Genomic DNA, 21,643 nt, shown 5'->3' with positions numbered 1-21,643 from the left:
TCAATCTCAGCAAAATAAACTCTCTTTTTAAAATTTTTTTATTTTTTATTTATTTATTTCGCTGTGTGTCCCAGGCTGGAGTGCAGTGGCATGATCTCGGCTCACTGCAAGCTCTGCCTCCCAGGTTCACGCCATTCTCCTACCTCAGCCTCCCCAGTGGCTGGGACTACAGGCGTCCGTCACCTCGCCCAGCTAATTTTTTTGTATTTTTAGTAGAGACGGGGTTTCACCGTGTTAGCCAGGATGGTCTCGATCTCCTGACCTTGTGATCCGCCTGTCTTGGCCTCCCAAACTGCTGGGATTACAGGCGTAAGCCACTGCGCCCAGCCTAAAATAAACTCTCTAAAGGGACTGAGACCTGTCTCAGACATTCGAGGTTCACAAATTGCAAGATAGTATTTCCTAGAAGATGTTTAGTGAAATAAATATTGACCATTCCTGATATTTTTACTTTATCATTGTGAATTTACTTATTCTGAAATATAGTAAAACATTTTACTACATTTTTCAATCAATACATTATCTGGTGCACATTGCCTTAGGACATCATATGAGGCTGAATGTGTTAGAAAAATCATAACTAAAAAATTTAAGAAACGAGGCCAGGTTCAGTGGCTCTCACACCTATGTAATCCCAGCACTCTGGGAGGCCACGGTGGGTGGATCATCTGAGGTTAGGTGTTTGAGATCAGCATGGTGAAACCCTGTCTCTACTAAAATTACAAAATAAAAATTGGCTGGCCATGGTGGTGCAAGCCTGTAATCTCAGCATTTCAGGAGGCTGAGGCAGGAGAATTGCTTGAATCCAGGAGGCAGAGGTTGCAGAATCCCACCATTGCACTACAGCCTGGGCGACAGAGTGAGACTCCATCACACACACACACACACACAAATTTAAGAACTAAAAACTAGATCCTCAAATGGAGCAGACCATTCTTTAAATAAGGTGCTTAACCACCTGGTAAGAGAAACATTTGAAAACAAACAGAATGAGTGATGTTTGGATAACAGGCAGAAATTATGAGAAACTTACCCTCTTCGGAAAAAACATATTTTCGAGTTCCCTGGAGCAAATTGTAAAGCTCTGCATGCACAGAAGACATCATCCTATGTCACCCCCTTCCCATGCCGCTGTGTTTGTGCTGGGGGCTTGTTTGCACTTTTTTTCTCTCCATGAAGGTATCATCACTGTTGAAAGACGGATGGGCTCATTCACAAGAAAAAATCATCTCCTAAATTCTGGTAAGGCCAAGGCACTGGGGAACAATGCCCTGAATGGCTTAATATAAATGAATGAGCCACGCACCCTGGTACCGCACCCCCACCTAGGTGTGTCTGGGGAGGGTCCTCGTGGCACCTTTGTACCGCACCCCCCACCTGGGTGTGTCTGGGGACGGTTCTCGTGGCACCTTCGTACTGCACCCCCCACCTGGGTGTGTCTGGGGAGGGTCCTCATGGCACCTTCGTACTGCACCCGCCACCTGGGTGTGCTGTCTGGGGAGGGTCCTCATGGCACCTTCGTACTGCACCCCCCACCTGGGTGTGCTGTCTGGGGATGGTCCTTGTGGCACCTTCGTACTGCACCCCCCACCTGGGTGTGCTGTCTGGGGAGGGTCCTCATGGCACCCTGGTACCGCATCCCCCACCTAGGTGTGTCTGGGGATGGTTCTCGTGGCACCTTCGTACTGCACCCCCCACCTGGGTGCGTCTGGGGAGGGTCCTCATGGCACCTTCGTACTGCACCCCCCACCTGGGTGTGCTGTCTGGGGAGGGTCCTCATGGCACCTTCGTACTGCACCCCCCACCTGGGTGTGCTGTCTGGGGAGGGTCCTCATGGCACCCTGGTACCGTGCCCCAACCTGGGTGTGCTGTCTGGGCATGGTCCTCGTGGCACCTTCGTACGGCACCCCCACCTGGGTGCGTCTGGGGAGGGTCCTCATGGCACCCTGGTACCACGCCCCAACCTGGGTGTGCTGTCTGGGGATGGTCCTCGTGGCACCTTCGTACGGCACCCCCACCTGGGTGCGTCTGGGGAGGGTCCTCATGGCACCCTGGTACCGCACCCCCACCTGGGTGCGTCTGTAAGGGGGGTCCTCGTGTTTCTTATTAATGCCCATCACAACCTTCATCCCAGGTAAGAAAAGGAAGATGGGGATGCTGAGAGGAGCCCTCTCCTTTTGTTTTATTTTTTTTTTTTCAACTCAAATATGCAAGGCCACTGAGATACAGGATCCATTTCCACGCCTAATCTTCCTTCACCAGTCTCTTGTTGAAGCATCTAGGAAGAGCAGGCCTCCCTTCATGCCGTGGAGATTGGGAAATGACGGGCTCACAGGAGATGTGGGTGCACAGAAGAATCTGTCAGCCTCAAGCACATCTCCTGGGGTCTTTTTTAAAATTATGCCTTTGGCAGGCTCGATTTTGCCCTGCCTTCCTGTGCAGCTTTACTGCAAGGCTATTAACATTTAAGTGAAGCACCCAGGTGAGGGTGTTAATTGTCGAGATTCTAGTAGCTGATCTCCTGTCTGGGATTCTTTGAACTTGTCAATCATTGAAATGAGTCCCTTCGGGGCTACGGAGAGGTCATAGGCCTGACACCAGGTTTGGGACGTGATGGAGAACGAGCTGCTCAAGTCTCTGGGCTCCTGTGAAAGGATTGGTGGCAGAAATGTCCTCAGAGTTGCTGGGAGGATTCAATGGAAGATGCATGTGAAGCACCTGGCTGAACGCCCAGAGCTCTGCAGACACTCAGGAATGAGTAAACACGCAGATTTTCTGCTCCTTTAGACCGGATATTCTAAGAAACTTCCTGCTATGGATTAACTAGATCCTGATTGTGTTTTTCATTTCCAGGCTTAGAGGAAATAAAGGAAATATCCCAGGAGCAAAAACAAAACACACACATGCACGCTCTCACGAGTCACCGGCACCCCAGCTGAAAGGCCAGGTCCACACCTGTGGGACCTATGGGCCTGTTTCTGAGCTCTGTGCTGTCTCTTTGATCTGAGTGTCTATCTGAGGCCAGTACCACAGTAACAAATGTGGTTGCTTTAGAGGAAGTCTTGAAATCGGATGGGGTGAGCTTTCCGGTTTTGTTCAGCCTGTTGTTGGCTATTTTCTATGAATTTAAGAAGCAGCTGAAAATTAATGTTAATTACTACAAAAAACCTACTGAGATGTGATTGGGATTGCTTTGATTAGATTAATTTAAGGAGAGAGACATCATCCAAATATCCAGTCATCTGGTCCATGAACTTGCTTTTCCTCTCTGTTTAGTTAGGTCTTTTAAAACTCAGCAATATTTTCTAGTTTTCATTTTGCAGGTCTTAAAAATATTTGTCAAACATTTCTCAAAATGTTCCATACTTTGATGACTTTATAAATGATATTTAAATGTAAATTCTCAATTGTTCATTGCACATTTATAGAAACAGTTGTTCTGTGTATTCTCAGCCTTGGTAACTTCACTCTTAGTTCTAGTCATTTTTTTTATGTGAATGAAAAGAGTCAAACTCTGTAAAGTATTTGAAGAGACTGATTCTGAGCCGAATGAGAGTGGCCAATGTCCTGTGACGCAGCCTCAGGAGATGCCGAGAACATGTGCCCCAGGTGGGCACAGGGGGCAGCTCGGTTTTACACATTTTAGGAAGACACATGTGAGATGTACGTTGGTTTCATCTGGAAGGCAGGACAACTCCAAGTGGGGGCTTCCAGGTCATTTAAGATTTAAAGATTTTCTGATTGGCAGTTGGTTACTTTCAATAGAAGGAAGCGTCTGGGTTGTGATAGGGGATTGTAGAGACCAAGGTTTTATCAGGCAAATGAAGCCTCCAGGTATAGACTGTAAATGTTTCTTCTCAGACTGAAGAGATCTGTGTGATGTTAATGCTGGTCGGCTTTTCCTGAATTCGAATGGGAGAGGGAATGATGAGGCTTATCCAATCCCATTCCCATCGTGGGCTGAGCTAGTTTTCAGGTTAACTCTGGAATGCCCTTGGCCAACGGGAGGGGTCTGTTTAGATTGTTGAGAGGTTTAGAATTTATTTTTGGTTTACATGTTATGCAGAATTTTCTACGGACGATGATGCCCTCTGTGAATAATGATAATCTCACTCTTTTCTTTCCAAACGTGATGTGTTTTTTGTCTGAGTGAGCCGACTAGGATTCCCAGCACCATCGTGAACAGCAGTGGCGAGCGCAGGCAGCCCTCTGCTGCTTCCGATCTTAGGTGGGAAACTTCCATATTTCACCACTAATAAAATTTTAAAGGACAATTCTGGCAAAGATCAGAAACAGCAAAGACAGTGGAGGGTGACAGAAGGGTTGCCTGCAACAGTTCATGTTTTTTATTTTGTTAAAAGAGAGTTACAATTATTACAGAATATTATTGGGTAGAAAACAAATGGTATTTGTCTTACATTATTCTTTCTACTTTGCTTTTTGTTTTTTAAAAATATACTAGAGAAATGAAAATAAAGTTATAGCTTCTATAAAATTATGAAGAAGAAAGGCAGTATCACTATGATTATGCCGGAACCAAGGACTGGGCTGGAAGATGGGCCTCCAAGTTCACAGGGACACCAGCAGGCACTGGTTCTAGACATAGAGCCTCAGTTCCAGAATGTTCCATGACATGACCAGGAGCAGGCGACCAGCCCTCCCGACCTCCATGTCTTACTCACCAGGCAGTGGTAACTGCAGGCTGGCCCTGACCGGGATGACCGCTGGCCCCCACTGTGGATGCACTTGGTGCGTGGCCTGCACTGGACATCGGCTCACCCACGTGCTGGGCTGTCCAGGATCCAGGGGAAGCTCCAGGGCACATTTGAGGATCAGGAGAGCAACCTGCACAGTGCAGGACACTTGGCAGGGAGACGACGACCTGGGAGCCTTTCCTAGAAGACACAGAGTCCCCGCAAATACCCATGACATGGGCCTCATCACAGCACTGTCTGAGAGTGCTTGGAGAGAGGAAACCTGCTGCAGCTGTTCCCAGAGCAGTGGGGCGGGGGACACTCCCCTACTGAAGAAGGCATTTCCTTTTGGCGCCTCCAGTTCCTCCTGCCAGGACGTCAGCACCCAGGCTCCAACGTGGGCTGCTGGGGGCCACTGGCAGCAGCACTTCAATGTGGGGCGGGGGCTGCAGTGCTGCTGTGGGCTGCTGTGGGCCACTTGGGGACATGGCACTCCAATGCTGCCCTGGATTGCCTGGGACAGGGGCTATAGATGTAAAATTCAAGTTGGATTTTAGAGACTTAGTATGTGGAATAGAGTTTCAAATGTCCAAAGATGTGTTGTGTTGATTTCAGGGTGAATTGATAGTTGTTCTGACATAGTGAGTTCAGTAAAATACATCAGCAGCGGGAATTTCACTGGTTACTGTTTTGTTTTTGTAAATATGGCTTCCACAAAATGTAAGGGCACGCGGGTTCACACCGTCACCCAGCACTGGCCTCCCTTCCCAGACAATCAGTCGCATCTTTGCCTGCCAGCACGGCCCCTCACTCTCAGGGCCCCTGCCCTCGTGCTCCTGTGTCCTCCAGGCCCCCTGCTCTCTGGGAAGCCTCGTGGCCAATGGGGCTTTGCTCAACCTGGTCTGGGACTCACCTCCACCTTTGGGGCTCTAAGGCTTGTCATCCCTAAATGAGTGCCACAGTCACAGAAGCTTCAGGTCCACAGAGCTGGATGCCCCGGCCAGGCCTGCCAGCCTCACTCCTCGTCCAGAGCACAGCATCTCCTGCGGTTCCCCTCCTATTTGACCAAAATGACCCTCCCGATCCCCTAAATTTAAAACCTCAGTGCTGGACCCTGCCTGGGGTCCCAGGAACCTGGCCCCTCTGCTTCGCTCGCCTCCATGGCGTTTATCACTGGACTCGTACCAGGCTCCTTACCTGTTTCTCCTATTTCTCTCTCCCTTTTGGAGGGCAAAGACTATCGTTCACTGCTGTTTCCCACAGCGAGAACAGTGCTTAGAGGTACACAGGTGTGCACACCCAGATGCACACACACAGGAATGCACATAGATACACATATACTCACAGACACACACATCTCGTGTGTGTGAAAATAAGTAAATCAAACATCTTCATATTGTTTCAGTACTTTAATATTTTAGCTCTTCAAAAGTTTCCATGTTTACATGGTAGTGTGTCCTATCCAGCATTTATCGCTTGATCACTCTGTCCTGTTCTAAAATATTCTAAAACAATTTCTGAAGCCAAACCATCGAACTCTTCAAGATTAGGTCTCTAAGCAAATATGCCAAACAGACCCGATTCAAAGTCAGGCAGACCACAAGGCTGTCAGCCCAGCATGTGCCACTGAAAGGCGAGTCTGAGGCGATGTCCCAGACCCCTGAGGTGGGCTCCATCCCAGCAGCTCCCCTGGGTCTGTGCAGGGCCCCCCACGCCTCCGAGTCGGAGCCAGTTCTCAACTCGCCAAAAAGAAGATGTGATGACTGCAAGAGCCTCTCCAGGTCCTTCAGGTTGGACCTGTCACCTAACTGGGTGAAGTATGGCTGAATGGGTGAGGACTGTTTAACTAACTTCAGGCATCTTTCAGACTGTGTGGTTAGCTAAGCCGGCTGCTGCAAGAAATGGAAACAAACTCATTCAGGGGTTGCCTCTGGAAGACACAGGTGCCCACAGCCCTCCAGTCCCCCTGAATCCTCACCTTAAAATAAAATAAAGTAGGTTGGCCCTTTTTCATTACTTATTCAAATACAGCTGTCCAGCTTGCACGGAATTACCCTCCATTTTCCATGTTTATGCACTAAATGCATATGCATATTTCTAGACCATTAGTTTCTTCATTTTTTTTCTTTACAAAAGAGGACTTTCTGCTTTTATTAATTTTGACTATTTTCTCTAATATTCTGTAAGATTTAATGCATGTTATTTTCTAATTACTGTATTTAATCCTGGATTAAAGTAACCTCAAAAAATAATAATCAAGAAGAGATGGAAGGAAAAGAGGGGAATGAGAAAAAAGTAAACTTTACGTTTCAACAAATGTATAAAAAGATATGTCTTTTATCCTTTACAAAAACTAAATTATCGTTCATAGGCTGAAGGCTGTTCAATTAGAAGAAAGCATCATTTGGAGAGATGGATGCCTCTGACCCCGCCAGGCTCCGCAGACCTGGAGGCGGCTCCGGATCTGGGGTGTGCGGCTGCATTGTGTGTCCAACGGGTGATTAACTCTGCTGGTGATACGTGCTTTTAGGTACGTGTGTCTTTTCTATGGGAGTAAATCTCCATAAAGCCCGCAGGATGTGCCAGCAGCCATTCTCGCTGGTCAGGCGGTGTTAGCGCTTGCAAGGCCCATAGATTATATCCAGGAGGATGCAGTCAATATTTTCTGGGTCCTTTTTAGGTTCTGGGGACTTTGCAACACGCTTTACATTGCCCTTCATAAACCCGTCCTAACTGTGCGTTCCAGAAAATGTGCAGTTTCTTAAGTTTAGGAAATGTTTTTACTGCTTTTATTCTGAACGCTTGAATGGCTTCTTAACTTCCCGGGTCCCAGGGCAGGTTCACAGACAGACGTGGGGACCGAGGTCTGCCTGGCGAGAGCTTAGTTCTGAGGGACACGCTTCGGCCATCCGGAGAGACGCCCTGCTCCGCAGGCGGAGGAGAGAACGGCCGCACCCGGGAGCACCATCCCCCGTCAGGGCCTAAAGGGTGGAGCCTGGGAACAGGGGCTTGTTCCTCGCCTGCTCCTGGCAGCAGCGCCCCAGGCCCCGCCGTTACCCAGGGAGTGGTGCTGAGCAGGGCAGGCCCCAGGCGCCATGGAGAGAAGGATGTCGGCTGCAAAGCTCTTGGGCGCCCAGGCCCAGGGCGGCCCATCTGGGACACGCCAGGAGCAAGGGCACAGCTTTCTTCTGGGTCTCGTACGTAGGCCCCTGGCTCGCACAAATGGTGGGAGGCACCGACCCTACCCCAGAACCGTAGACCCTCGTCCAGCTCCGAGTCAGGAGACTTGGGGGCCAGAGACCCCCTTCGCTCGGCCTCCCGGACCTGAGTAAGGGTCCCCGCCCCACTTCCAAGGCCGGGACAAACGCCTGCTCCCAGTGGGTCCCGCGTTGTTCCCGCTAGTTTTCTAAGCGATGCCCTTCAGCCCTTCGGAAGCCCTCCGACCCCGCCCAATCCCCACTCTTCCCCGGCTGGGGTTCTTCTTCCCCCATTCAAGCCAGTCTGGCCTCCGGCTCTGTTCAGAGCAAGCCCAGCCCCTTTGCCATGGACTGGAAGGACCCCTGGCTCCAGGCTCCCGTACTGCTCACACCTAGGAGTGTGGGCCGTGCACTCCTGGAACCTAACTGGGAGTAAACTCATCCTTGTCTCCTCTGACATCAGCTGGACACATCATTTCTCTCCAAACCACAAACTCCCCTGAGCTGCCCTTTCTCTGGGAACGCATAGCTGTCGGGATCCCCACGGGCCCAGGTGAGGTCTGGCAGGAGTCTTCCCACCTCATGACAAAGCTTCAACCCTCCCCAGCCAGGAGACACCTACCTCCGCTCATTTCCTCTTTGAAGTCTGTGACGTGAACAGACCCACATCCAGTACCATCTCTGCATGAGTTACAAGTGAGGGAAATCAGCCAAAATGCACTTATGCAAAAAAGGGACAAAATGAACTCTCATTACTGGACAGTTCAAAAAGGGTAGGCTTCAGGCATGGCTCGATCCAGAGGCCAAACTCCTGCTGGTTGCTCTTGGTTTCTGTCTTGCTCTCAGTTGGTGCTCAGGGCCATGCATGTTACCTCCACATTTTGGCAAAAGTGTACTCTGGGCCCTGGGGGCTGAGGTCATCCACAGCTCTAGTGACTGCACACCTCAGCGACCTCTGCTTCCTCTGAGGTGAGCCTGGCAGGAGCACGTCCACAGGCAGTCACCAGGAATGAAGCCACTCAGGACTGTCACAGAGCCACATCAGGTTCCAAGTCAAAAAGTCAAAGTGTAAAAAGGAAGAGGGAGCCCCCTCCACCCCTGCCGGAGGTGTTTAAACGTGGCGAGCACGGATAACTAAATGCCATTCAATCAAACCTTATGTTCTATTCCTTCTGTGTCATCGAGGGGCGCAGCTCTGAGGGTAGGTCATTAGCATCTTGTTAACAATGGCTGTGTGCTGCTGAAAATCCGAGTGGGAAACCAACGTTTGCAGAGAAGCTTCGTGTGCGCTCCAGCCCGTCACGTGCTTGTTTTTGGAGCAGATGACAGGAGCCAGGCTTCACCCGCTGCCTCCACACGTACAGCCATCGTGCAGGGCTCCTGCCGCATTCAAAGGCATGATGTTATCTCTCAAGGAAAAGTCATACTATTAAAATGTAAAATTCTCTTTTATGCAGCAAAATTGCTATCATACATATTTCCATGGAAAATGAAGTGTTGTAATAAAATATGGCAAGGATGATAAAGGCATGTAGTATTTTATGCCATTGAATGCCATTATACCATCCCATACAATAAATTGGTACTGTTCTGAGTAACCTTCAAAACAATTTAGTGCTAAGTAAATAACTACACTTAGCTGTAAGTGGCAATACAGTATGAATTATAATTGTCAAATGACATCAATTGATAGTCATCAGTCAATGACAGCATATAATTTTTCAGCAACACTTTTTCAACTAGGGAGTAGTCTCTACAAAAAGGACTTGTAATAACAAATTTCTAAGGAGAGTAAATATTCTTTGGAAAGACTGAGGTGTGAGAAAATTATACCCTGACATAAGGAACAAAAGTTTTGCAGGATATGTGACAACTATTTTATAGTTTCAGAGGATGGCTTAGCTCATTGCAAAAGAAGAAGAGGGAACAAAGAGTTGGGGGAAGAATCAGCCCCTCTGTCCTCTGTCCTTCTGTCTCATCTCTCTGTGTGTCTGCATCTCTGTCTCTCTGTCTCTCTGTGACTCTGTCCCTCTGTCCCCTGACCTTCTGTCTCGTCTGTGTGTCTGCATCTCTCTGTCTCTGTCCCTCTGTCCCCTGTCCTTCTGTCTCATCTCTCTGCATCTCTATCTCTCTGTCTCTCTGTGACTCTGTCCCTCTGTCCCCGTCCTTGTCTCATCTCTCTGTGTGTCTGCATCTCTGTCTCTCTGTGTTTCCGTCCCTCTGTCCACTTTGTCCTTGATTTTCTCCAAACACCCCCTGTCTTGACAGAGCCGCCTACACTCTGTGGCCCATGTCTATCCCGGGGAGTCCCTCGAAGCTCCACAGAGGGCCCCATCCCATCCCTGCTGCTGGAGGTCTATTTGGGCCTCCAAATAATCAAAGGCTGCTCATGTCTCCGAGTGGGCTCAGGTTGTGTTTTCAGGAGCACCTGTTTCTTAACCTGTATCTAAATATATTGGTTTCCCAAGGATACATCTCTCGGCTCCACTGAAGCCACAATTCTCCTTGGGAGAAATGATGTATCAGTAACTTCAGCTTCCTTGTACATAGTGATGAAACACACATTAGCATTCCCTTTATTGTAAGTTATTTTCTTAGCTAAGGAAACACATTTTATGCTTATTGGAAATTGTCAACTTCGTGGCTCACAGACTCCAAGATTTTAATGTGACATGTATCAAAACAGACACAAACATCATCATCATCATCCTTATATTTAAAAAGATCACTTATGTTTAAACGTGGTTCTTCCCTCCAATTCCAGATCTTAGTTAACCATGACCCCAGTTTTGGAGTCACCCAGGTGAGAATTCGGGTGGCCACCTTTCCATTCTCCTTTTCTCCTGGTCACGAGAGCCCTGAATGCTGCCTGCTTTGCCCTCTCCCGCTCCCATCAGCGATGGGTGCCCCTTTGCAACCGCAGCAGTGCCCATCTGTGATGCTGCAAGGCGTCTGGGGCAGTGCTCTCCACACTGAGGGTCTCCCTCCATCAGCCCTACACCTTGGCAGCCGTCACTTTGTTCAAATACAAGAGGGACCATTGCAGTCCTCCGCGATCTCTCCCACCTCAAGTCATAATCGGATCCCTACTGCCCCAGACCCCTGAGTGTCAGGCACTGCTCCCGACCAGTCTGTAAATGACCAGCCCCTCGTCAACCCATGGAGGAAGCACAGGTTCGCCGGCAAATCCCCGTCACACCCTTGCGTCCAGAAGAGACACGGTGGAGAATCACCACCTGACGTTCAGTATCTGTCATTGGCTGCCAACATGTAACGGAGCTTAGAACTCAGGCTGCAGGCTCTGTATTTCATTCTTTGTTCCAGATTCATAAATATAACACAGTTTCTTGAAGCTTATTCATTGTTCTTCTGTCTGTTGTGATTCTAATAATAGTGGCTACCTGTAAGTTTCTGTTGAATTATAGGCTTGTTAAGATGTAATTCACAGACCACAATCGTCACCACTTTAAAGTGTACATTTCAGCATTGTTAGTGTATTCACAGAGATGTCCAGCCATCACTGCTATATAATTTTACAGCATTTAAATCATTCTAAAATGAAACTTGGACTCAATAGCAGTCATTCCCCTTCCTGCCTCTCCCCCAAGCCCTAGTGACCACAAGTCTGCTTTCTGCCTCTGTGGATTTGCTGATTACAGACATTTCATGCAAATGGAATCTTAACATTTCATGCAAATAGAATCTTTGGTTTATTTCATTTAAAGTGATGTTTTGATGGTGCATGTATTTTACAACATTTTTTCATTTCTTTTTATTGCTGATAATAATCTGTTGTATGAATATACCACATTTTGATTCTTCATTTATCAGTTGTTGAACATTTGATGTGTTTCCTTGTTTTGGTATTATGATCAATACCAAATGTTGCTATGAACAGTTGTGTACCAGCTTTTGCATGTGGATATTACCACAGTTCTCCTGAGTATACATTCAGGAGTGAAATAGCTGAATTATGTGGTAACTCTGTTGCAATTTTGAAGATCTGCCAAACTGTTTTCCAAAGTGGCTGCATTTTCCAGTTCTGTTAGCAATGATTGAAGCTTCTGATATGTTCACCTCTCTCTCTCGTCAATGTAGTTGTTGTGAAGTGATCTTTTATTGTGGTTTAATTTGCTTTTTCCTAATGACTAATAATTTTGAGCATTTTCAAAGGCTTATGGGTCATTTGTATATCTTTTTAGGAGAACTATCTATTTAGTTTTTGTTCATTTAATTTGCTTGTATTTCTTTTTATCATTGGTTACTGGCATTCTTTATATATTTTTTATACCAGTGCTTTATCAGATTTGTGATTTGGAAATATTTTCTCCCATTCTGTGTGTTGTCTTTACATATACTTGAGGGTGTCTTTTGAAACTGCAAAATAATTTTTAAATTTATTTTGAATATTTACAAAATTGTGATAAAGTCCAAATTATCTGATTTGTCTTTTGTTGCTTGTGCTTTTGGTGTCAGGTCTAAAAAATCATCACCAAATCCGAGGTCACACAGAATGTACTCCTATGTTTTCTGCTGAAAGTTTTATAGTTTTAACCTTACTTTTAGACCTATGATTAATTTTGAATTAAATTTGTACATGGTGTGAAGTCGAAATCAAATTACATTCTTTTGCAGGTGGATATCCAGTTGTCCTAGCACCATTTGTTGTAAAGACCATTCTTTCCTCCTCGATTTCCATTGGCACACTTGTCAAAAATCAATTGGCCATAAATATAAGGGCTTATTTCTAGACTTTCAGTTCAATTTCATTGATGTGTGTATCCATCTTTATGCCTCTATCATACTGTTTTCACTACTGTAGCTTGGCGGTGCCACTTTGAAATCTTGAAGCACGAATCCAACAACTTTGTTTAAAATTTTCTTTAAGATTGTTTTTGGTGTTTGTAACTCCTTTTATTTCCATATGAATTTTAGGATTAACTAGTCAATTTCTAGAAGTAAAGCAGCTGAGCTGAAATTTTTTATAGGGATTTTGTTGAATCTGCAGATCAATTTGCTCTTAACAATGTTAAATTTTCCAATCCATAAGCATAAAATATCATTCTATTTATCTAATTTTTAAAACAGTGTTTTGTAGTTTACAGTAACGAGTCATAACTTTTTTGCTATATTTCTTCCTATTTTATTCATCGATGCTATTGTAAATGAAATTGCTTTAATTTCATTTTTGAATTTTTTATTGCTAGCATATAGGTCTACAATTGATTTTTGTATATTGTTCGGGTACCGAGCAACATTTCTGAAGTCATTTATTCATTAAAATAGTGTGTGTGTGTTTCTAGAGATTTCCATATACAAGGTCATGTCATCCACAATAGAGTTTGACTTCTTTCTTCCAACCCGGATGACTTTCATTTCATTGCCTTGCCTAATTGCCTCACAGGAACATCGATGACAATGTTAAACAGAAGTTGAGAGTGTGGATGTCCTTGTATTGTTCCTGATCTTAACAGGAAAGCATTCAGGCTTTCAAATTTAAGTGTGCTATGGGCTTTTCTTAGAAGGATTTTATCAGATTGAGGAAGTTTCCTTCTATGTTTAGCTTGTTCACACTCCTCAAAAGATGTTGGATTTTGTCACATGAATTTTTTGCATCTTTTGAGATTATGTTTTTTCTTTATCCTTTTAATACAGTGTATTGTTTTCATTTGTTTCCTTATGTTAGATCAACTGTGCATTCCTGAAGTTAATCCCAATCATTCACAGTGTATAATTCCTTCTTATATATTGCTGGATTCAATTTGCTAATATTTTTGCAAATATTTATATCTCTAAATATTCATTCATTTAGATATTCATTTAGAGATATTGATTCATAAGGGATATCGATTATTATCTTGTGAGTTCTCTGTGCAGTTTTGGTACCAGGGTAATACTGGGACTATTGAATGAATGAGTTAAGAATATTCTCTCTTCTTCTGTTTTGGTTTTGGCCTTTTGACATGTTTTGAGTGACTGGTATTAATTCTTCTTTAAATATTTAGTAGAATTCATGCATGAAGCTATCTGGGGCTGGCCTTTTCTTTGTGGAAAGTTTATTGATTACTAATCCAATCTCTTTACTGTTATTGGTCTATTGAGATTTTCTATTTCTTTTGGAGATTTTCAAGAAATTTGTTGACTTCTTTTAGTTTATTGAATTTTTAGCATACAATTATTTATTATATTTGCTTATAATCCTCCTCATTTCCCAAGGTCAGTATTAATGCCCTCTGTTTAATTGCTGATTTTAGTAATTTTAATCTTTATCATTCCTTGGTCAGCCTATCTAAAGGTTTGTTAAATTTGCTGAGGTTTTCAAAAACTTTTGGTTTCACGAATTGTTGCTACTGTTATTTAATTCACTATTTAATTTACCCTCCATCGTGTCTTTATTTCCTTCCTTGTGTCTGCCGCACGTGAGTTGTGTTTATTCTTCTCATTTCTTAAGATTGAAGATTATGTTAGCGACTTGAATATTAAAACTTGACTTTTTTAATACAGGCATTTTCACCATTAAATTTTCTCCTAAGTACTATTCCCCACAAATTTTAGTATCTTGTGTTTGCCTTTTAGTTAGTATTCAGTTATTTTACAATGTTGTTAAATTGTATTCTTGAATTCTTTGGTTATTTGCATTGTTTCACCTGTTTTTGAATTTCCCAAGTTCCTTCCTGGTATTGATTCCTCCTATCATTCCGTTTTGTTCAGGGAGCATAACTCTCACATGTCAGTCCTCCATTTCCTGAGGCTTCTTCAGGCGTTCCTGTGTGGTCCACCCTGGAGAACCGCTCCCTCTCCTCTCGAGAGGAACGTGGCTACGGCTGTGCGTGGACCGTTTGGCAGAGGCCCGTCTGCTGGATCCCCTGGTTCAAGGGGTTTGTTCCCGTCTGCTTGTTGATCTTCTACCTAGTGGCTCCATCACTCATTCAAGGTGGGACCAGTGAAGTTACCAAAGTTCACTGTCAGATTGTCTATTTCTCCCTTTAATTCTGTCGGTTTTTACTTTGTGTAGTTTGGGCTCCGGTGTTGGGAGATGTGTGTCCATATTTGTTACGTCTTGGGAGAGATTGACCATTTTGTTTTTATCAAATGTCCTTTTGGTGTCTCAAACAATGACTCTGTCTTAAAGTCTATTGTCTGCATTCAGCCCCCCGATGTCCCTTTTGGTTATTGTTTACATGGTGTGTCTCTTTCCACCTTTCCCCGTTGGACTCTGACGCGTCTCAGCTGTGGGAAGCCCATGGCGGCTCTGGCGTCTCTCTCAGCTGCGGGAAGCCCGTGGCGGCTCTGGCGTCTCAGCTGTGGGAAGCCCGTGGCGGCTCTGGCGTCTCTCTCAGCTGTGGGAAGCCCGTGGCGGCTCTGGCGTCTCTGCTGTGGGAAGCCCATCACCGCTCTGGCGTCTCTCTCAGCTGTGGGAAGCCCGTGGCGGCTCTGGCGTCTCTCTCAGCTGCGGGAAGCCCATCACCGCTCTGGCGTCTCTCTCTGCTGTGGGAAGCCCATGGCGGCTTTGGCGTCTCTGCTGTGGGAAGCCCATCACCGCTCTGGCGTCTCTCTCAGCTGTGGGAAGCCCGTGGCGGCTCTGGCGTCTCTGCTGCGGACACCCCATCGCTGGGCTGCGCTGCCGCCTGTTCTGCCCTCCTCTGCTTTCTGGCCGCGATTCCATTGAATGCGATGACTAAAAAGGTGGGATTTGCATCCGCTGTTTTACTAGTTGTTTTCTCTATGGCTTGTATCTGTTTTGTATCTTTTTTTTTTTTTTTTTTGAGATGGAGTCTCACTCTGTGGCCCAGGCTGGAGTGCAGGGGCCAGATCTCGGCTCACTGCAAGCTCCACCTCCCGGGTTCAGCCATTCTCGTGCCTCAGCCTCCTGAGTAGCTGGGACTACAGGCGCCGCCACCACGCCAGGCTAGTTTTTTTTTTTTTATTTTTTAGTAGAGACGGGGTTTCAGCGTGTTAACCAGGATGGTCTCGATCTCCTGACCTCGTGATCCGCCCGTCTCGGCCTCCCAAAGTGCTGGGATTACAGGCGTGAGCCACCGCGCCTGGCCTGTTTTGTTTCTTTACTCTTCTTTTACTGCCTACTTTTATGTTAAATAGATACTTCATTTATACAATTTTAATATTTTGATGTATCTTTTACTCCTTTTTAAGTTATTTGCTTAGTGGTTATTCTAGAGATGTAATATAAATCTTATCTTAAAGCAAACTACTGCAAATTAATACCAAATTAATCTCCATAGTATGCAATAATGTTATTAAACAAAATTGGTTAACAACTTTGGACCAGTCATTGTGTAGTGTCCTGCTCTAGGCCCAGCAGAACAGACCAAGCCAGAATGGAGTCCCTTGTGCTAAGGCCCACATCACCAAACCAACGTTGGAAATGGGCAGTTTTCAAAAAATTGCAGGCCATTGAAATCAACCTGAGTCCACCTAACACAGAAGCCCTCTATTTTTTAACCCTTGAAAGTAACCTTGAAAAACCCAACTGGAAGAAAGAATGTCAGCGATGGAGGATCAAATGAATGAAATGAAGCGAGAAGAGAAACCAAAAGAAAAAAGAAGAAAAAGAAATGAACAAAGCCTGCAAGAAGTATGGGATTATGTAAAAAGACCAAATCTACGTCTGATTGGGGTGCCTGAAAGTGAGGGGGAAAATGGAACCAAGTTGGAAAACACTCTTCAGGATATCATCCAGGAGAACTTCCCCAACCTAGTAGGGCAGGCCAACATTCAAATCCAGGAAATACAGAGAACGCCACAAAGATACTCCTCAAGAAGAGCAACTCCAAGACACATAATTGCCAGATTCACCAAAGTTGAAATGAAGGAAAAAATCTTAAGGGCAGCCAGAGAGAAAGGTCGGGTTACCCACAAAGGGAAGCCCATCAGACTAACAGCAGATCTCTCGGCAGAAACTCTTCAAGCCAGAAGAGAGTGGGGGCCAATATTCAACATTCTTAAAGAAAAGAATTTTAAACCCAGAATTTTATATCCAGCCAAACTAAGTTTCATAAGTGAAGGAGAAATAAAATCCTTTACAGATAAGCAAATGCTTAGAGATTTTGTCACCACTAGGCCTGCCTTACAAGAGACCCTGAAGGAAGCACTAAACATGGAAAGGAACAACCAGTACCAGCCATTGCAAAAACATGCCAAAATGTAAAGACCATCAAGGCTAGGAAGAAACTGCATCAACTAACGAGCAAAATAACCAGTTAATATCATAATGGCAGGATCAAGTTCACACATAACAATCTTAACCTTAAATGTAAATGGACTAAATGCTCCAATTAAAAGACACAGACTGGCAAACTGGATAAAGAGTCAAGACCCATCAGTCTGCTGTATTCAGGAGACCCATCTCACACACAGAGACATACATAGGCTCAAAATAAAGGGATGGAGGAAGATTTACCAAGCAAATGGAGAACAAAAAAAAGCGGGGGTTGCAATACTAGTCTCTGATAAAACAGACTTTAAACCATCAAAGATCAAAAGAGACAAAGAAGGCCATTACATAATGGTAAAGGGATCAATTCAACAGGAAGAGCTAACTATACTAAATATATATGCACCCAATACAGGAGCACCCAGATTCATAAAGCAAGTCCTTAGAGACTTACAAAGAGACTTAGACTCCCATACAATAATAATGGGAGACTTCAACACTCCACTGTCAACATTAGACAGATCAACGAGACAGAAAGTTAACAAGGATATCCAGGAATTGAACTCATCTCTGCAGCAAGCAGACCTAATAGACATCTATAGAACTCTCCACCCCAAATCAACAGAATATACATTCTTCTCAGCACCACATCGTACTTCCTCCAAAATTGACCACGTAATTGGAAGTAAAGCACTCCTCAGCAAATGTACAAGAACAGAAATTATAACAAACTGTCTCTCAGACCACAGTGCAATCAAATTAGAACTCAGGACTAAGAAACTCAATCAAAACCGCTCAACTACATGGAAACTGAACAACCTGCTCCTGAATGACTACTGGGTACATAACGAAATGAAGGCAGAAATAAAGATGTTCTTTGAAACCAATGAGAACAAAGATACAACATACCAGAATCTCTGGGACACATTTAAAGCAGTGTGTAGAGGGAAATTTATAGCACTAAATGCCCACAAGAGAAAGCAGGAAAGATCTAAAATTGACACTCTAACATCGCAATTAAAAGAACTAGAGAAGCAAGAGCAAACACATTCGAAAGCTAGCAGAAGGCAAGAAATAACTAAGATCAGAGCAGAACTGAAGGAGATAGAGACACAAAAAACCCTCCAAAAAATCAATGAATCCAGGAGTTGGTTTTTTGAAAAGATCAACAAAATTGACAGACCACTAGCAAGACTAATAAAGAAGAAAAGAGAGAAGAATCAAATCGACGCAATTAAAAATGATAAAGGGGATATCACCACCGACCCCACAGAAATACAAACTACCATCAGAGAATACTATAAACACCTCTACGCAAATAAACTGGAAAATCTAGAAGAAATGGATAATTTCCTGGACACTTACACTCTTCCAAGACTAAACCAGGAAGAAGTTGAATCCCTGAATAGACCAATAGTAGGCTCTGAAATTGAGGCAATAATTAATAGCCTACCAACCAAAAAAAGTCCAGGACCAGATGGATTCACAGCTGAATTCTACCAGAGGTACAAGGAGGAGCTGGTACCATTCCTTCTGAAACTATTCCAATCAATAGAAAAAGAGGGAATCCTCCCTAACTCATTTTATGAGGCCAACATCATCCTGATACCAAAGCCTGGCAGAGACACAACAAAAAAAGAGAATTTTAGACCAATATCCCTGATGAACATCGATGCAAAAATCCTCAATAAAATACTGGCAAACCGGATTCAGCAGCACATCAAAAAGCTTATCCACCATGATCAAGTGGGCTTCATCCCTGGGATGCAAGGCTGGTTCAACATTCGCAAATCAATAAACATAATCCAGCATATAAACAGAACCAAAGACAAGAACCACATCATTATCTCAATAGATGCAGAAAAGGCTTTTGACAAAATTCAACAGCCCTTCATGCTAAAAATGCTCAATAAATTTGGTATTGATGGAACGTACCTCAAAATAATAAGAGCTATTTATGACAAACCCACAGCCAATATCATACTGAATGGGCAAAAACTGGAAAAATTCCCTTTGAAAACTGGCACAAGACAGGGATGCCCTCTCTCACCACTCCTATTCAACATAGTGTTGGAAGTTCTGGCTAGGGCAATCAGGCAAGAGAAAGAAATCAAGGGGATTCAGTTAGGAAAAGAAGAAGTCAAATTGTCCCTGTTTGCAGACGACATGATTGTATATTTAGAAAACCCCATTGTCTCAGCCCAAAATCTCCTTAAGCTGATCAGCAACTTCAGCAAAGTCTCAGGATACAAAATTAATGTGCAAAAATCACAAGCATTCTTATACACCAGTGACAGTCAAACAGAGAGCCAAATCAGGAATGAACTTCCATTCACAATTGCTTCAAAGAGAATAAAATACCTAGGAATCCAACTTACAAGGGATGTAAAGGACCTCTTCAAGGAGAACTACAAACCACTGCTCAGTGAAATCAAAGAGGACACAAACAAATGGAAGAACATACCATGCTCATGGATAGGAAGAATCAATATCGTGAAAATGGCCATACTGCCCAAGGTAATTTATAGATTCAATGCCATCCCCATCAAGCTACCAATGAGCTTCTTCACAGGATTGGAAAAAACTGCTTTAAAGTTCATATGGAACCAAAAAAGAGCCCGCATCTCCAAGACAATCCTAAGTCAAAAGAACAAAGCTGGAGGCATCACGCTACCTGACTTCAAACTATACTACCAGCATGGTACTGGTACCAAAACAGAGATATAGACCAATGGAACAGAACAGAGTCCTCAGAAATAATACCACACATCTACAGCCATCTGATCTTTGACAAACCTGAGAGAAACAAGAAATGGGGAAAGGATTCCCTATTTAATAAATGGTGCTGGGAAAACTGGCTAGCCATAAGTAGAAAGCTGAAACTGGATCCTTTCCTTACTCCTTATACGAAAATTAATTCAAGATGGATTAGAGACTTAAATGTTAGACCTAATACCATAAAAATCCTAGAGGAAAACCTAGGTAGTACCATTCAGGACATAGGCATGGGCAAAGACTTCATGTCTAAAACACCAAAAGCAACGGCAGCAAAAACCAAAATTGACAAATGGGATCTCATCAAACTAAAGAGCTTCTGCACAGCAAAAGAAACTACCATCAGAGTGAGCAGGCAACCTACAGAATGGGAGAAAATTTTTGCAATCTACTCATCTGACAAAGGGCTAATATCCAGAACCTACATAGAACTCAAACAAATTTACAAGAAAAAAACAAACAACCCCATCCAAAAGTGGGCAAAGGATATGAACAGACATTTCTCAAAAGAAGACATTCATACAGCCAACAGACACATGAAAAAATGCTCATCATCACTGGCCATCAGAGAAATGCAAATCAAAACCACAATGAGATACCATCTCACACCAGTTAGAATGGCGATCATTAAAAAGTCAGGAAACAACAGGTGCTGGAGAGGATGTGGAGAAATAGGAACACTTTTACACTGTTGGTGGGATTGTAAACTAGTTCAACCATTATGGAAAACAGTATGGCGATTCCTCAAGGATCTAGAACTAGATGTACCATATGACCCAGCCATCCCATTACTGGGTATATACCCAAAGGATTATAAATTATGCTGCTATAAGGACACATGCACACGTATGTTTATTGCAGCACTATTCACAATAGCAAAGACTTGGAATCAACCCAAATGTCCATCATTGACAGATTGGATTAAGAAAATGTGGCACATATACACCATGGAATACTATGCAGCCATAAAAAAGGATGAGTTTGTGTCCTTTGTAGGGACATGGATGCAGCTGGAAACCATCATTCTTAGCAAACTATCACAAGAACAGAAAACCAAACACCGCATGTTCTCACTCGTAGGTGGGAACTGAACAATGAGATCACTTGGACTCGGGAAGGGGAACATCACACACCGGGGCCTATCATGGGGAGGGGGGAGGGGGGAGGGATTGCATTGGGAGTTATACCTGATGTAAATGACGAGTTGATGGGTGTAGCACACCAACATGGCACAAGTATACATATGTAGCAAACCTGCACGTTGTGCACATGTACCCTACAACTTGAAGTTTAATAATAATAAATAAATTTAAAAAAAAAAAAAAAAAAAGAAAAACCCACCCGCCTTCTGTGTTTCATTCCTACTCTCCAGAGGCCCCTTCCATCTGCAGATCCCCTCAGTTCACGGGACACCCCCACTCAGTTCACATGACACCCCCACTCAGTTCACGGGACACCCCTGCTCAGTTCACATGACACCCCCACTCATTTCACGGGATACCCCTGCTCGGTTCACGGGACACCATCGCTCAGTTCATGGGACACCCCCACTCAGTTCACAGGACACCCCCACTCAATTCATGGGACACCGTCGCTCAGTTCATGGAACACCCCCACTCAGTTCACGGGACACCCCTGCTCAGTTCACTGTTCCCATCCTGCTTCCAGAGCCAGGTGTTCCCAAGTCTAGAATCACAAATAGAAGCCAATTCAGTCTTTAAACTAGATTTGTTGTAATTTTGTCTCTGACACCATAACAGCCTGGGGACTTGTCCACAAGGCTGGGCGATGGTGTGCTGGAC

General features: G+C 44.4%; 1 long non-coding RNA gene across 1 annotated transcript; it reads left to right on the top strand.

Moving 5' to 3' along the window:
• Window positions 1-2,585: 2,585 nt before the first annotated feature.
• LOC119625099 (uncharacterized) lies at window positions 2,586-15,119 on the top strand. Its single transcript, XR_005241227.2, has 3 exons — window positions 2,586-3,077; window positions 14,603-14,825; window positions 15,042-15,119. It is a non-coding gene; the product is annotated as an uncharacterized lncRNA (long non-coding RNA).
• Window positions 15,120-21,643: the final 6,524 nt, after the last annotated feature.

The sequence above is a fragment of the Chlorocebus sabaeus genome, chromosome 10, assembly GCF_047675955.1.
Source record: "Chlorocebus sabaeus isolate Y175 chromosome 10, mChlSab1.0.hap1, whole genome shotgun sequence".
NCBI lineage: Eukaryota > Metazoa > Chordata > Mammalia > Primates > Cercopithecidae > Chlorocebus > Chlorocebus sabaeus.
The sequence above is the reverse complement of the archived record's forward strand: the minus strand, read 5'-3'. Positions and strand labels throughout refer to the sequence as shown.